General features: G+C 36.4%; 2 long non-coding RNA genes across 2 annotated transcripts; one reads left to right on the forward strand and one right to left on the reverse strand.

Moving 5' to 3' along the window:
• Positions 1-11,385: 11,385 nt before the first annotated feature.
• LOC126372366 (uncharacterized) lies at positions 11,386-12,886 on the forward strand. Its single transcript, XR_007567155.1, has 5 exons — positions 11,386-11,581; positions 11,855-11,919; positions 11,995-12,186; positions 12,621-12,686; positions 12,766-12,886. It is a non-coding gene; the product is annotated as an uncharacterized LOC126372366 (long non-coding RNA).
• Positions 12,597-15,443, reverse strand: LOC126372362 (uncharacterized). The gene is made up of 4 exons (XR_007567151.1): positions 14,771-15,443; positions 14,262-14,401; positions 14,066-14,153; positions 12,597-13,762 (listed from the first exon to the last, which is right to left on the reverse strand). It is a non-coding gene; the product is annotated as an uncharacterized LOC126372362 (long non-coding RNA).

Below are 15,443 nucleotides of genomic sequence, written 5' to 3' on the forward strand. Positions count from 1 at the left end.
GATCTGCTACAATCTACCAATGTACTTTTAAACTCTTTTCAGTGGATATTCCCAAAGGACATGTATAGGGTTTCTTTAATTAGATTTAATACTTCTCAACGAGCTTTACCTACTTACTCCTCACGTCATTGCACTTTCTGATCTTTCCATTGATTAAACAAACTCTTTCATGTATACTGGTACTTATAGTCTATGGATAATAATTTCACAGAATAGACTTTTACTAGCACAATAAGATATGCTATTGTGTTTAACAATGTTTTATACGACTCTATTAATTCGTAGAATATATTCAAGTCAACGACACACAAAGTCAGAAAGTTCATATATTGTTGTAGAAGCTATTAAGTGTCACTGTCTGTAATTTTTGTCAAGGGCTCTGCGGGTTGAGTGTGCTCGTACAATGAAGCAAATCAATCCATATTTGCCGGGTCTGCATGGCGCGAATTATATTGAGCGCTTCAACCAATAAACGATACGAATGCTATCTACGTAGATGGACGTCAAACGGCTATTGGTCGAAGGCCTCGATATAATGCGCGCCGCGCGCGGCGCGGTTACCGTGCAGAGCCTACTGACCTTTCTTGAATTCCATTCGAACAATGGATACAATTAGTTTCTACGTAAGTGAAATATATGTATAGTGAAATCGCTCGATTACTAAGATCAATAAGTAAGTTATTTATATCCTAAAGGATTTATTTATTTTGATTGTCGTGGATAATCCCATTCACTTACCTACAAAGCAAACACAAATGGTTAGTTTGGCGCACGTCCTTATTAAAGTAAGTAAATAAATTGTACTAAAAATAAAAACCACAATACATGTGATATTTCTCGAAGTCTATTATTATGGAATCATGAATATATCAGTGTCTTACAATGTCCGTACTAGAGATATACGTTAGGTACTCAGTAGAAATTTATTTTGATATATTTCACTGAGCAACTTGTAAGTCCGTAAGAAGTAATATTAGCTGTATATAACTGCTTTATAAGTTGTTTACCGCCGCCGTCGAGTCTGAAATTATGAATGGTCCGGTAACTCGGTGCGGTACACTCAAGGGTAAGACGGAGTTACAGTGTCCCGCTATTAATAGCCCACGTAATCACCCTTCATTGGCAGTGGAACATTTTGAAGTCTATTATCACGCCCCAGTAAGTTAGACGGGAATATACTTTATTAAAAAAAAAAAAAAACCTAACCAGTTTCCGATATAAAAAACACATCTAAACTACCTACTTAAGTATTTTTTTAAGATTTGTTGTCTGATTACTGTCAATCAAATCGAAATTCAAATCAGTTGTCGGCGTAGCCATTCGAGGAAAAAAGAAACTGAGGCAAAAAAATAATCTTATGAACAAGGAGAAAATTATTCACTACCCTATAAAAACGATTATAGCCGAAATAACAGCGCATTTTCACAGTCCCATGGAGTCACGATTAACATTCTGCGCAACAGGAAAGAATATCTCATTGAATTTTATTTGTTTATTATTGATAAGTTCAATGACCCATGATTAAACTGAGGGGATACGCGCGATACGAATTATTTAAGAGTATTATGATCCTAGTAATCCTACTAGGGCCTATGTCGAGATATTTTGATTCTACAAGTCACTAGAGTAGGCGGTAATCTCCAAGTCTGTCATCGTTGGAGAGATTATGTTGCCTAATATGAATAATAACGACATCGCTTACATTAATTGCGTCTTTTCGGTATTAATTGAGAATTATGGAGGCAATTCGTTTTGTTTATAGTTGAGATCAAGCGCCAACGTTTGATCTCCTTTGGCGCTTTGGCGATTGGCTGATTGGGTGAATTATTGGATGGTACAAAGATTCTTCGTTATTAGGTAAGTACCTAACTATATTCCGATTGATTATAACTACTACTAATTATCCTGATGTCCTTAGAAAAGGTTTAGTTTGGTCTAGTCTGAACCGGCGTGCGTATTGAAACGATTGATGAATGTGGAGGAAGCAAGAGAAGTGTGTAAGGATCGAAGCAAATGGAATTCCATAGTCTCTGATTACCCCGGTGGGAAATAGGCGTGAGTTTATGTATGTATGTACTATTAATTATCAGTAATAACTAAAGTTACGTACTTTTCTTGGAAAATACTACACCGAAAATAATACGCGGTTGCTTACTTTTACTTAATTTAAGCGATCGAAGTAATATTACTAAAATTAAGTATTATTAAATGTTATTGTTATTGAATTTTTCAATTGTTTATTAAATATCAAAATTACAACTACACATTTAAGATGGCAAAATGGGTTAGCTGAAATCGACACTTAACAATCCTTTTTCTGAATTATGTTTAATAAATTATCCCACAGATAAACCATCCCACATCCAAGTTGTTTGTAAATGTTTGTTTCCTTTTGGTGGTCGCCTGGAAGAAATTTCAATAAGGCCGCCCAAATTGTACTGTATTCATGTGTTATGTCTGATTGTTGAAATTTAGTTCTGTGCAATAAAGTATATTTGATTTGATAAACATAGTTACGACATGAAGATTTTCATTGACGTTCCAGCATTTGTTTGCCGGAAGCATTCAATTCTAAGCACTATATGCAATCGTCGGCGAGTGGGCAAGACACGGCCAAGGTTTCCGATAAGTACTTTCGAACAGACGTAGACAATAGAAATGTGATCCTACACGTGACACGACCCTCTCAACAAAACGTGGAAGACACCGGCCACTGGTTCTCAAATGGGTGCATCGCCGCGGAAAAGTTTCATACTTGTGATACGAATTCCTGTGATACGTATGACCCATATTGTACCGGGTGACAGCCCTCAGCGTTCCTCACTTGTCCGGTCAAGTAATTAATGCCCTCTTAGGCAACCTTAGGCAACTAAAGATTTTCGTATGGACAGGAGGAGGACCCGGTGGTGTAATGGTTAACACGCTCGTCCCGGCTTGACAAGAGCTACGTGTTCAAGTCCCGGCCGAGTCAGATTTCTTTCGATTAAAATTTTCTCTTTGTAATTTATTTTTGTTATTTAAGTATCTATATTCAATCCGCACTGGGCCCGCGTAATGGTTTAAGGCCCGATCTCCCTATCCATCCATAGGGAAGGCTCGTAGTAGGGACGTTAATGGGCTGATGATGACTGACCACATAATTATATTAACGACTTGTAAATTATTCTACTTACTGTATTTTTTTTTGTAAAACACGTTAATCTATATAATAACATATAAAACATGTTGTAAAACAATTTACATTGTAATTACATTGTATTGTTATTTTAAACGCGGTAAGAACCCATTATTATTTGTTTTAATTATTGTATTAATTTCTGGGAATACGGCGTTTACGTATGTTGATCGGATTTTTACTGTTAATAAATGTTTTATAAATGTTTGAGTGTTTTGTTTCTTGTTGCAATAAAGTATGATTTGATTTGATTGACCAGGAGGGCGTCAGTTTAAATGGAGATATGTACCCAAAATAGAAAGAAAAAACCCCAAAAAACCTAACCAACCAACCAATTCCTGATGTAACTTTTATTTTATTTAATGTTTTATTATATAAGCTGTTGCCATACTCCGGTCGATTCCTCCACCAACCCGCATTGGAGCAGCGTGGTGGAGTATGCTCCATACCCCCTCCGGTCGATTGAGGAGAGGCCTGTGCCCAGCAGAGGGACGTATACAGGCTGTTTATATTTATACAAGCTGTTGGTGTATCTTTTTTAAAAATAATAATAAAGAAATGGACTTCATTATTTGAAGAAAGAAATGGAAGCCAAAAACAATTGCAAGCGGTCTTCTAATTGTTTGTGCTCACTCCATTAGGATTTTGTATGGATTTCGTACCTTTTCAATAACCATGACATACATATAGAAACTTAGTTTTCTAGCGAAATTTTTTAAATAAACGTGACGGCCTGCATTACGTCGCGGTTGGCTACAGTTTGAGAAGCGACGCCACATCTAGCACGGCCGAGCAAACCCTCGTGGAAGAAAACGAGGCACAAGTTCCCACCAGCATATAGTTGTAGAAGTTTTTATCACTCAGCCGCCCACGGGCATAATCCGTTCATGTAAATGATAACAAACGACTTGCTAAGTCGAGTGGTTTTTTTTTAAGAAAAGGAAGGAAAGTTTTGTTGGTAACTGAAATTTAAAACATTACGGTTTTTTGTTCCCGTTGTTGTATTGTAGTTCCAGCAAGATTAATATTGCATTGTAGAATTGTGTACAAAAGATAATTTGTTGTTTTACATACTTTAACAATGTAGGTGACTTAGTTCTACCAGTCATCTTTCAGTACTGCCATAATTAAAAAAAATATTACGTAGAAACATTGATGTGAATATCTTATGATGTACTAGCTTTTGCCCGCGACTTCGTCCGCGTGGCGTGTTATATAAGAGAGAGATCATTGTGTGTGTGGGAGTGCATATCAAATTTCAAGCATCTAACTTATGCAGTTTAGATTTTTTCATACAATTTTTTTCCCAATAACTCCCATTTTTCAAAATACAGCCAAAAATAAACTTTATATTTACTAAGGTATGCATGCATGCTAGATTGAATCAATTGATTGAATTGATTTTTTTTAATTGATTGTTCATTGAGTTTTAATTTTAATAGACACTTCCTCTCTTCGCTTCAACGTTGCTGTGCCCTACAGGGTCCATGTTTTAATTCCTATGCCTATGTAACACCCCATTGTACTACATGGAATGCAATAAATAATTTAATTGAATTGAATTGAAAACATCTATCTTACGCGGTTTCGATTTTTTCATACAAATGTTTTTTTCCCGGTAACTCCCGTTTCCGTGGGAATTTTGCAATATCCTGTTGCAACTAAGCTTTAAGTTAACTAAGGTACCTGCATGCCAAATTTCAAGCGTCTAACCTAAGCGGTTTAGATTTTTCATACAAAAGGATTTTCCCGCTAATTTCCGTTCCCGTGGGAATTCCTTTCTTAGTGCACCTCTACGGTACCTAAGCTATGTCCCTTCCAAATTTCAAATGCCTACGTTTAGCCGTTCAGGCTATGCGTTGACATGTCAGTCACTGAGTCAGTCAGTTTCTCCTTTTATTTAGATTTGATTTTTTCATACAAATGTTTTTTCCCGCTAACTACCGTTCCCGTGGGAATTTTGTAATATCCTGTTGCAACTAAGCTTTAAGTTTACTAAAGTACCTGCATGCCAAATTTCAAACATCTAACTTGAATGGTTTAGATTTTTCATACAAAAGGATTTTCCCGTTAATTCCCGTTCCCGTGGGAATTTCGGGAATTCCTTTCTTAGTGCACCTCCACGGTACCTAAGGTACCTGCATGACAAATTTCAAACGTCTAACTTGAGTGGTTTAGATTTTTCATACAAAAGGATTTTCCCGCTAATTCCCGTTCCCGTGAGAATTTTGGGAATTCCTTTCTTAGTGCACCTCTACGGTACCCAAGGTACCTGCATGCCAAATTTCAAACGTCTAACTTGAGTGGTTTAGATTTTTCATACAAAAGGATTTTCCCGCTAATTCCCGTTCCCGTGGGAATTTCGAGAATTCCTTTCTTAGTACACCTCTACGGTATCTAAGGTACCTGCATGACAAATTTCAAACATCTAACTTGAATGGTTTAGATTTTTCATACAAAAGGATTTTCCCGCTAATTCCCGTTCCCGTGAGAATTTTGGGAATTCCTTTCTTAGTGCACCTCCACGGTACCTATGGTACCTGCATGCCAAATTTCAAACGTCTAACTTGAGTGGTTTAGATTTTACATACAAAAGGATGTTCCCGCTAATTCCCGTTCCCGTGGGAATTTCGGGAATTCCTTTCTTAGTACACCTCTACGGTATCTAAGGTACCTGCATGACAAATTTCAAACATCTAACTTGAATGGTTTAGATTTTTCATACAAAAGGATTTTCCCGCTAATTCCCGTTCTCGTGGGAATTTCGGGAATTCCTTTCTTAGTGCACCTCTACGGTATCTAAGGTACCTGCATGCCAAATTTCAAACGTCTAACTTGAGTGGTTTAGAATTTTCATACAAAAGGATTTCCCTTCACTACTCTGCTCCTATTGATTGTAGCGTGATGAAAAGTATACTATAACCTGTCCAGGAGTGTGAAGAATAATTGTACCAAGTTTCATTAAAATCCGTCCAGTAGTTTTTGTTTCTATAAGGAACATACAGACAGACAGACAGACAGACAGATAGACAGACAGACAGACAGACAGACAAAAAATTTACTGATTGCATTTTTGGCATCAGTATCGACCACTTATCACCCCCTGATAGTTATTTTGAAAAAATATTTAATGTACAGAATTGACTTCTCTACAGATTTATTATAAGTATAGATGTCGTAGAATACACCGACAGAATACGAGTTACCGGTCATTCTGATGGTCACAACTATTAAACTTTTTATTGTAATTCATAATAATTCATAATCATTTATAGACATTAGTTCGTAAATAATGACAAAAAACAGGTACAAAATGTGGATTTATCTCTAAAAGAGATCTATTCCAGCCAACCCAGCTTGGTGTAAGCGAGCACACGGGGGAAGGAGATGGACACTATTTGGCTAGCAAGCAAAATACTTTTGCAATAGTAAATAAAATACTTTTCTATACTTACTAAATATGGATCTTCTGGTATCATTTTCAATTGTTCACGTAAATTGCATATTCATATTCATTTACAAGATTAGTAACATACTGGTGCTAATTCCTGTAAATACCATCTAATTTTATTTTAGGTTATATCTGTCATTTTCTTATCCGCCGAAAAGGAAAGGGACGGGTAATCGACAAGCATAAAATTTATGGAACACACGTCAATTTTAAGCACAAATCTAAAACAACCGTCTAAAAATTCGCCCGGGTTATTCATTTAGTTACTCATTCTTCCTAAAATTAAGAGCTGTCAATCATCCGTCCCTTTCCTTTTCGGCGGATAAGAAAATGACAGGTATAACTTAAAGTAAAATTAAGAGATGTCTGCAGGAATCGGGGCCACTGTATTCATAATTTAGGTTAGCATGTAATATAAACCACGTGTTTTCTCTAATCTGGAATGGGCTTACGTGAGTGTGTGACGTTAATCAGTCGGTAGGATTCAACCGGCTTACTGGCATCTTATCACTCGCCCACTTGTGCTACGTCGTAGACGCATTCTGCTACGCCGTAGTATCATGCTACGTCAACGAAGTAATCTTGTCATAATCATTTTTACATAAAAATAATGTAACGTACATACATTATTTTTTATTCATTAAACAAACTGTTATTTTCCTCTTTCTTGAGACTTCTATAAACAAATAACACGTCAGGCAAACGAAAATAACTCCAGTTTATAAATAGGTTATTTTTGACGCATTCACAAGTTAAGTTAAGTATTCATACCGATTCGAAGCGAAAATAATTAAAACCCTTTAAGTTAAGGAATGTTTTCAAGGAAAATACGTGATGTGAAATATTTTAATTTGACCACCGTCCGACATAGCTCCTGAAATAGTGACATTATGTAAATATAAAAAGCACATTTCTACAATTTCCGACTAATTTCGTGCGTCACAGAGAAGCCCTGATTAGGGTAGCAATATTTACACGACAAAGTTGGCAAGTATTTGTAATCATTGGAATTGCGATTCGAATTAAATTCATTTTTCGATCGTGCGCAGCTTAGTGATCGCTTCTAGTCACTCCTAAGTCATCTCTACTACAGTCTTAAATGTCTAACTTTACCATGCTAGTACTTTATAAGTAAGTAAAAAGTATTTTTTTAATTTAAAATATCCTGGAAATACGAATTCGTTTGGTGTTAGTGTTGTGTGACGGAGCGGTCACGAGCCCAGCTCCTGTGAAGCCGTCAAGTTCTTTAAATTCCATGTACGACAAATTACGCCTAATATAAGAAAAATTGAGGAGCTCGGTGGCGCAGCGGTAAACGAGCTCGGTCTGCGATTGTTGAAGTTAAGCAACTTTCGCAAAGGCCGGTTATAGGATGGGTGACTACAAAAAAAAGTTATCATCTCGAGTTCCTCCGTGCTTCGGAAGGCACGTTAAGCCGTTGGCCCCGGCTGCATTAGCAGTCGTTAATAACCACCAATCCGCACTGGGCTCGCGTGGTGGTTTAAGGCCCGATCTCCCTATCTGTCCATAGGGAAGGCCCGCGCCCCAGCAGTGGGGACGTTAACGGGCTGGTGATGATGATGATGATAAGAAAAAATAAAACACTAACTTATGAGCGTTAATTGATGAGAGTAAAAGTGTGTCAGGTTCGAAACAAATAGAATTTTGTGGTCCCTGACTACCCCAACGAAAAATAAGCAGGACTTTTATATATGTATCTAATAAATCTTATACATAATTCACACGCACTCACACACAAAATTTTCAATAACACAGTTGCTTTGACCATTACTCCTGTCACCTTGTTCTTTCAGAAAGCTAGGTGAATGGTGGGTATTTAGTTCATCTTGTGATCTTCTTCTATCGTGTGGGTTTTGAGGCGAATTACTAACCTCATCAACCCTGGTGTCAGGGTTACTATTGAGCCGCCAAAGGCCCCTGACATGACTCATTTATAACGACTACGTACTTACACAGTAAGTAGTAACCGGGACCAACGGCTTAACGTGCCTTCCGAAGCACGGATCGTCTTACTTTCGGACAATCAGGTGATCAGCCTGTAATGTCCTAACCAAACTAGGGACCACAAAGTAATTTTTGTGATATGTCCCCACTGGGAATCGAACCCAGGACCTCCGGATCGTGAGTCCAACGCTCAACCACTGGACCACGGAGGCCGTTTATTTGTTGTTTGTTGTTCTTGTGATGGATGTACCTTTGACAATCCTAATTGGGAATATAGACGTGAGATAATATTGTTATGATAATTACATAAGGTCACGTTATTGTGATTTCACAAAAAAGAGGTCGCGTAAAAGTTACTAAAAAACTGGCAAATGGCAGCCTTATCGCTTAAAGCGATTTCTTCCACACAACAGTAAGGCGAGGAAATATGTAACAATTAAAAGATTGCGGGTGCAAACTATACGTATACTTTACCAATAAATACATGCGCAATAATAAATAAATACATAATATACAAAATAACCAATAATCTCCACCAACCCGCAGTGGAGCAGCGTGGTGGAGTATGCTTCATACCCCCTCCGGTTGATTGAGGGGAGGCTTGTGCCCAGCAGTGGGACGTATATAGGCTGTTTATGTTATACAAAATAATCATATACCTATATCATATACCTAAATTGTTGGTTAGCTTTGGTTAATTAGTTTGTATTCTGGCCTTTGTTCAACACAATGAAACCAATAACATACTAACTAATATAACAACAGGTAAGAACATATTAAAAACGTGCACTGTTTCTATGAAGTTAGCAATAATAAACGGCTTTAGGGAAATAAGGGGATATCAAGCGAAATTTTTCACCGCAAAAGTATAGTTGATAAAGATATAAATAAAACAAAAAATGAGAATTTTTACGGAAAATTCCATTTGATATTTACTTAAAATAATGGTCTGAATCATTCCCCTCAGTTTTCGTTACGATGCTACTAACACCCTGTATTTAACTAGTTAGTTTGTTAATTAATTTTACAATGGACTTGTTTACTGCATCGAACCCGTTCACGTGACATTTTGCGAGAGAGCTCTGAACACGTGGTTATTTTTAATTGCTGTTAGATTCACGCTTTCATTCCGTCTAGAACAGCCACCTGAGCAATTTGTGAGTAATCAAACATCAACACGTGTTTGTTTTCGATACATGTTTTGGCTTACGATTAGAAATCGGTCTTTAATTGCGTTCCAAAAAATCTTGAGAATTCAAGGAAAAGTAAGCTTAAGTATTTTATGATCGCCTTTCAAAAACCTTGAGAAGTTAATGCTATAGTCTGAAATGTATTCAAACAAATAAACATAACATCATCCCCGTATCCCGGAATGGGTAGGCAGAAGTGTATAATGTATACACTATACACCCGTACCTCGCCAGCTATGTGTGTGGGAGCGAGCCTATTGCCATTAACCGAGCACAAATCTTGAAAACCACGTGATATCAATTATAAAAATGTATTAGGTAAAGAAAAACGTTTGGCTTTCCTACAAGTTTTCATTGTAATATTCTGTTTGTTAGAGTAAAAGAACAAAATTTGCGGATACTTATTAAAATATCTAGGTACGGCTTGAATATCTCTAAAATAATGTAAATCCTTATTTCATTTACTTAATTATTGAAATAATTATGTAACCAAAGCTACAACACATAGATCGGGACATATTTTTGGGCATTGTACTGTGAATCATTATTTATAATTATCTAATTATAAGGACAAAATAAATATATTATGCAGAAAGTTGCATTGCTTGCGTAGCATACGAATATGGGGTGACCTACTAAGCGTTAGTTAACACCAATCGACCTATTCATTCATCATTCACGCGGGAGCGGGAGGGGTCCAAGGCTTGAAACATGACGTCACTCTTGGGTTTAAAAATCGGCCCCCTCCGCGCAACGCAACTGCAGTCCCCTTGTGACCTACTAACCCAAAACGGGTCCCAGTGACGTAGGCAGAGGTACAACCCTGGCAACATGTTGTGCCGCTCACCTTACGCTAACAGCATTGGAGTATAGCAGGAACCTATTGGAAGGGCTGATGTTACGTTTTCAATGGAAGTTTCTACGCTAAGGGGGTGTGCTGTTGTGAGTACACGACTCTAGGTGTGTGTCGAGGTGCTGGTTGTGTGCCGGCGCGGACGGCCATGGCTTAGCATACAACACCCGCTTTCCTCTAACCTTCAGAGACTTGATGTGGACCATCAGGCTTAGACATTAAGGTCCCTTGTTATGTTCCACAAATCAAATCGAAAATTAGACCTGTCACGTTGCGGCTCTTATTCAGCCGTCAAGGACTGTTATTTATAGAAATGGTTGTGTTTCGTTTGACCTGAATGCATGGTATATTTACATACATACATACATAAACTCACGCCTATTTCCCACCGGGGTAAGCAGAGACTATAGAATATATGGCATATTCATGTCATGGTTTATATATGGCATGGTATATTTATATTCTCGAATTTGGAAATAAATTTGAAAATAGTCTTTAGTGGAAATTTAATTTTGTGATATTTCTTGGAAATACGAAAAATACACTTGCACAGTAGGATTGTTTTGTACAAAGTAAACAACTGCGAGCTTTGTAATTGGCAAAGGTCAACAACGGGGAAGAGTTTTCAAATAAATGTCTGCAGTAACTGTGATGTTAATTTTAGTCAAATATCTAGGTCGAAGGAAATTGAAACAACAGTTTGGTGTTTGTTGTCGATTGTTGTGGGCAAGTAAGATATTTCCGTATCTAGGGCAGTATGTCGATTCTGTAGATCTCGAACAATAACTCGCTTATCACTTCGACGCTCACTTACACTTCGCATTCGATCTCACCTGACCTTGATTTGGTATTCTGTAAACATCACTAGCTCACTTGCGAAGTGAAGTGAGCTTCGATATATCTTTCGAGTTACTAGTGATTGGCGCTTAATGAGAAGATACCAATCGGTAATTACCGATTTATTGTTTTTAGCTAAAATAATGAAATTCTGCCAAAGAACTATAATTTGGATGATTTTATTCACGTTTCTGTACTCGAATTTAAATTACTCAAGCCTTAATAAGTTCAATTATAATATTTTTAATCATAAACTTAATTTTTTTGGATGAATGAGCATTGAGTCTATGCTTACATTTTTTTAACTCAAAGCTAAAAAAAAGTTTTGTACGAATGTTTGAAAACAAAGTTCAGGAATTTCAAGTGCATTTATATGTTTTAAGTGGTTTGGTGCATAGATTGTGGTGTTTTGGCTGCGTGTGGACATATTTTGAAACGGGATAATGAAGTAAGTTTATTCCTTTACTTAAAATTAATCTCTTGGAATTATTTTGTTTTGTAACAATAACAAAAATCTTTTCAGTGTAAGCAAGCGCTCATCCCATCTGTCCTTTGCCCTAATAGAAGCAATGATTGACTTCCTGGAGAGAAACCCAGATCTGGCAAAGGGTTTTTCAAAAACTCAATATGCCAGAGAGTGGAGCACTAGGAAGTTTTGTCATAGCGGCTCAATAATATGGGTGGGACGATTAAAACATACAAGCAGTGGACCAAAGTGAGTATGTTAATATTAATATTTCTTGTCCGAATTACTGTTCTTAAAGCATTTCAAATGTAAAAAAAAAATTGAATTTCAACCTAGCTTGTTTATTGAGTTTGTCAATCTCTCTGCAATTTATTCATTAACAATGTACCTACTAACGCATTCTAAACACTTAAACTTATATACTTCGGTCTGAGTAAAAACGTGCCGTTAAAAAAGTAGCAGCACAGGCTGCAGCTAGACATAGGACTGGTGGTGGGGTAGAGGATGTAGCTGAACTTGCATTGGAGGAACGGATAGTGGCTATGGGTATAGGGGTTCAGGGTTTGGTACTGGAGATGCCCACTGGGAATCCAGCTATTTTTAGTCAGAGTTTTATTAAATTAGGTGTGTTCGTCGTTATTATACTAAAATAATAATAATAAAGTACATGATTTTATTTTCAGCAATCAGACCCAATACAATTGGTTCCCCAGCCTCCCTCTTTAATACAAAGCAGTGGACATTCAAAAGTACGTATTTCAGTTTATTTGATCTAATGTTATTTTGACTACATTTATGTGCTGAAATAAACTACTATTACTCTTACAGATTTCAGTGAGTTGAAGAGCAGCAGTTAGAAATTCGGCGGCCCAATGCACCGGTCAAGGCGAGCATGATGAAGCACAGCATTGAGAGAGACGGAATTGCCGCTAACGCTGTGGCGGCAGTGGAGGAAGAATTAAATGCGCTAGCAGAATCTATTAGGTTGAACTGTGGTCAAATAAATAAGTATTTAAATTGTAATTTTATATTTTCAAGTTTTAAAGTAGATTTTATTATACGTTATATTATTATTATTTGTTGTTTCTTTTCTGGTTTTACTTATATTACAATCTTTTTTTTTTCAATGTTCTTATGTACTAAATATAAATAATAATATAAAACCGTTATTTATTCATAAAATACAATTTTGAAGTTAATAGCAGACCCTAAAGTAATAATAGCCTATTATATACAATTTTATTGTATAACATTACACAAAGTAGGTAATTCTATATGATAACAACACACTCACTATAATACCTATACCTCTAAATTACCTGTTATTCCTTAGTATATACTATAACTAGATCTACATAGATAATTAAAATATTTAGTCCTAAGGTTCTGTTACTCTTCTCACACTGAGGTGGAGTTAACGTCGACGCGATCACCACAATCTATTCACAAGATCTTTGACTTTTTTTCTTTGTCCTTTGAGGCCTTTGCGACCGTCCAACATTTAAATCATCATGATTTGGCATGTTGCCTTCTCTGTGTCTCGGCTGCCACCTGAGCTTCCTTTAGGTTTTCATCTTCAGTCAAATTAACTACCTCCATTCCAGCCCGGTTGAACACGTTATGCAGAATACAACATGCATTGCAACTTTATCAGGATGATAGTCTAGGACCCTGTGTACTAACAAACACCTGAAGCGTCTTTTCAACAAACCATTTGGCGTTCTACGGAGTTGCGCAAGCATGTTATAATATGTTTCAGGTGTATTGTCTGGGGCATTATTTATAGGTGTCATAAGGTTAGCCCGCTCAGCATATCCAGAACCACCTGAAATATATGAAGAATACAACTTTATTACTAAATATTTAAACCAATTGCTAGTAAGGAATTTCTTTCTAATAAAACTGAAACGTAAGTTTGTTGCTGCTTTTACAGAATTATACAATAGACCACGAGAAATGTTGCATTTAGATAGTTGATGAATGGTCTAGAAAAGAATTTCAATTAGATACTCTGTATCCTATTAAATAAATCTAAAAACTTTTTAATAGATTTGTTAAGGGGCCAACTTATAATTATTTTTATCACTTTTATAAATATATATTATATCTTTACTAAAGAAAAACTTACCAAAGAAAACAATTTCTTCACCAGCATTTGTCAAAGGCTCTAAGTGATCTCTTACATCTTCATTAAAAATAAAACTGTCATCTGTAATCTAAAAAATAGGTACTTAATCTAAGATTAGGGAGATGATCATCAAATAATAATTTGAGTACCTCTAAGATGTTTGATCAAGCGGGACAAGAGATTCTAATTCACTTACCAATTGCACATGATATTTTTTCAATTGCACATCCTAGCATGATAATTCTTACGACAGAAGAAGCGCTCTTCATGCTCAGCCAGTCTTTTTAAGTTATGATAGTGCCATCAATGCTGCCAATGATGAATTTTTCATGAAACCTGTAATTCAATACAAGAAAGTAGATAGTGGGTACTCGTATTAGGGTTTCATCGCATGTTTTATCACAAAAATCTTCAAATATAAATCTCCTCTTTAATATTTGTCTTTCTTGTATATTTTGGGGAAACCTTATATACTTTTTCAACATGTTCGGATTGTTGAGTACCTTAACCACTTTGTTTATGCAGCAGGATGCAGATGTTTGGGACAAATAGGTCCGAACATTTTCTTTTATTAGTAGCTGCCACTAGCCAAAAATGACAAGGTACACAATATGTGTGGAATAGTATGCTATCAATCTATTTTAACAAAATAACGATAATTTATTTGATAGGTAGTAGGTATTAGAAGATAGGTAATTTTCTCACCTTAATACGAGTTGTAAGTCCTTTTCTTCGACGTTTCGTACTTTTTTATTATAGGGAGCAACTCAAGCTCGAGTTGGTCGATTAATTGCTTCGAAAGACTTTATACGCTGACATAGTTATCATCTCGGGTCAATAGAGACAAACTACGAATTTCATAGGCTTGTCGACGCAACTCGAAATTGTCCAAAGTATGAGCTTCCTCTAATAAACACTTTAATAAAAACATTTGAGCGATTTTCATCAGAAGAAACATGTACACTAGCACCAGATAAAATACTACACTAAAGTTTTTTAAACATTAATCTGTTAAATTACCTTACTTAATTGAAACTTATTGAGTCTTATTAGATACGATATCACCAGCAAATAACTAAGAAACGTATAGATTTCACTCGACGAACATCAACTTTTTATTTGACAGATCAAATCGAGTTCGTAAGTGAAGTGAATAGCGAAGTGAACGGGGAATCACCCTTACAGAATGCGGATACATCTGTCATCTCATACTAAAAACGTCAAAATCTCGCATCAACTTTAGTTCGACTCGCTGCCGTACTCGCAACTGTGTCGCTAGTGTGCATTCAACTTAAGTACATGTCTTACAGAATGCCAAAACAAAAACTCACCGCGGATTCAGATGCGAGTTTCAAAAATTACCTTACAGAATTGCACT

This window comes from Pectinophora gossypiella, chromosome 14 (assembly GCF_024362695.1).
Source record: "Pectinophora gossypiella chromosome 14, ilPecGoss1.1, whole genome shotgun sequence".
NCBI lineage: Eukaryota > Metazoa > Arthropoda > Insecta > Lepidoptera > Gelechiidae > Pectinophora > Pectinophora gossypiella.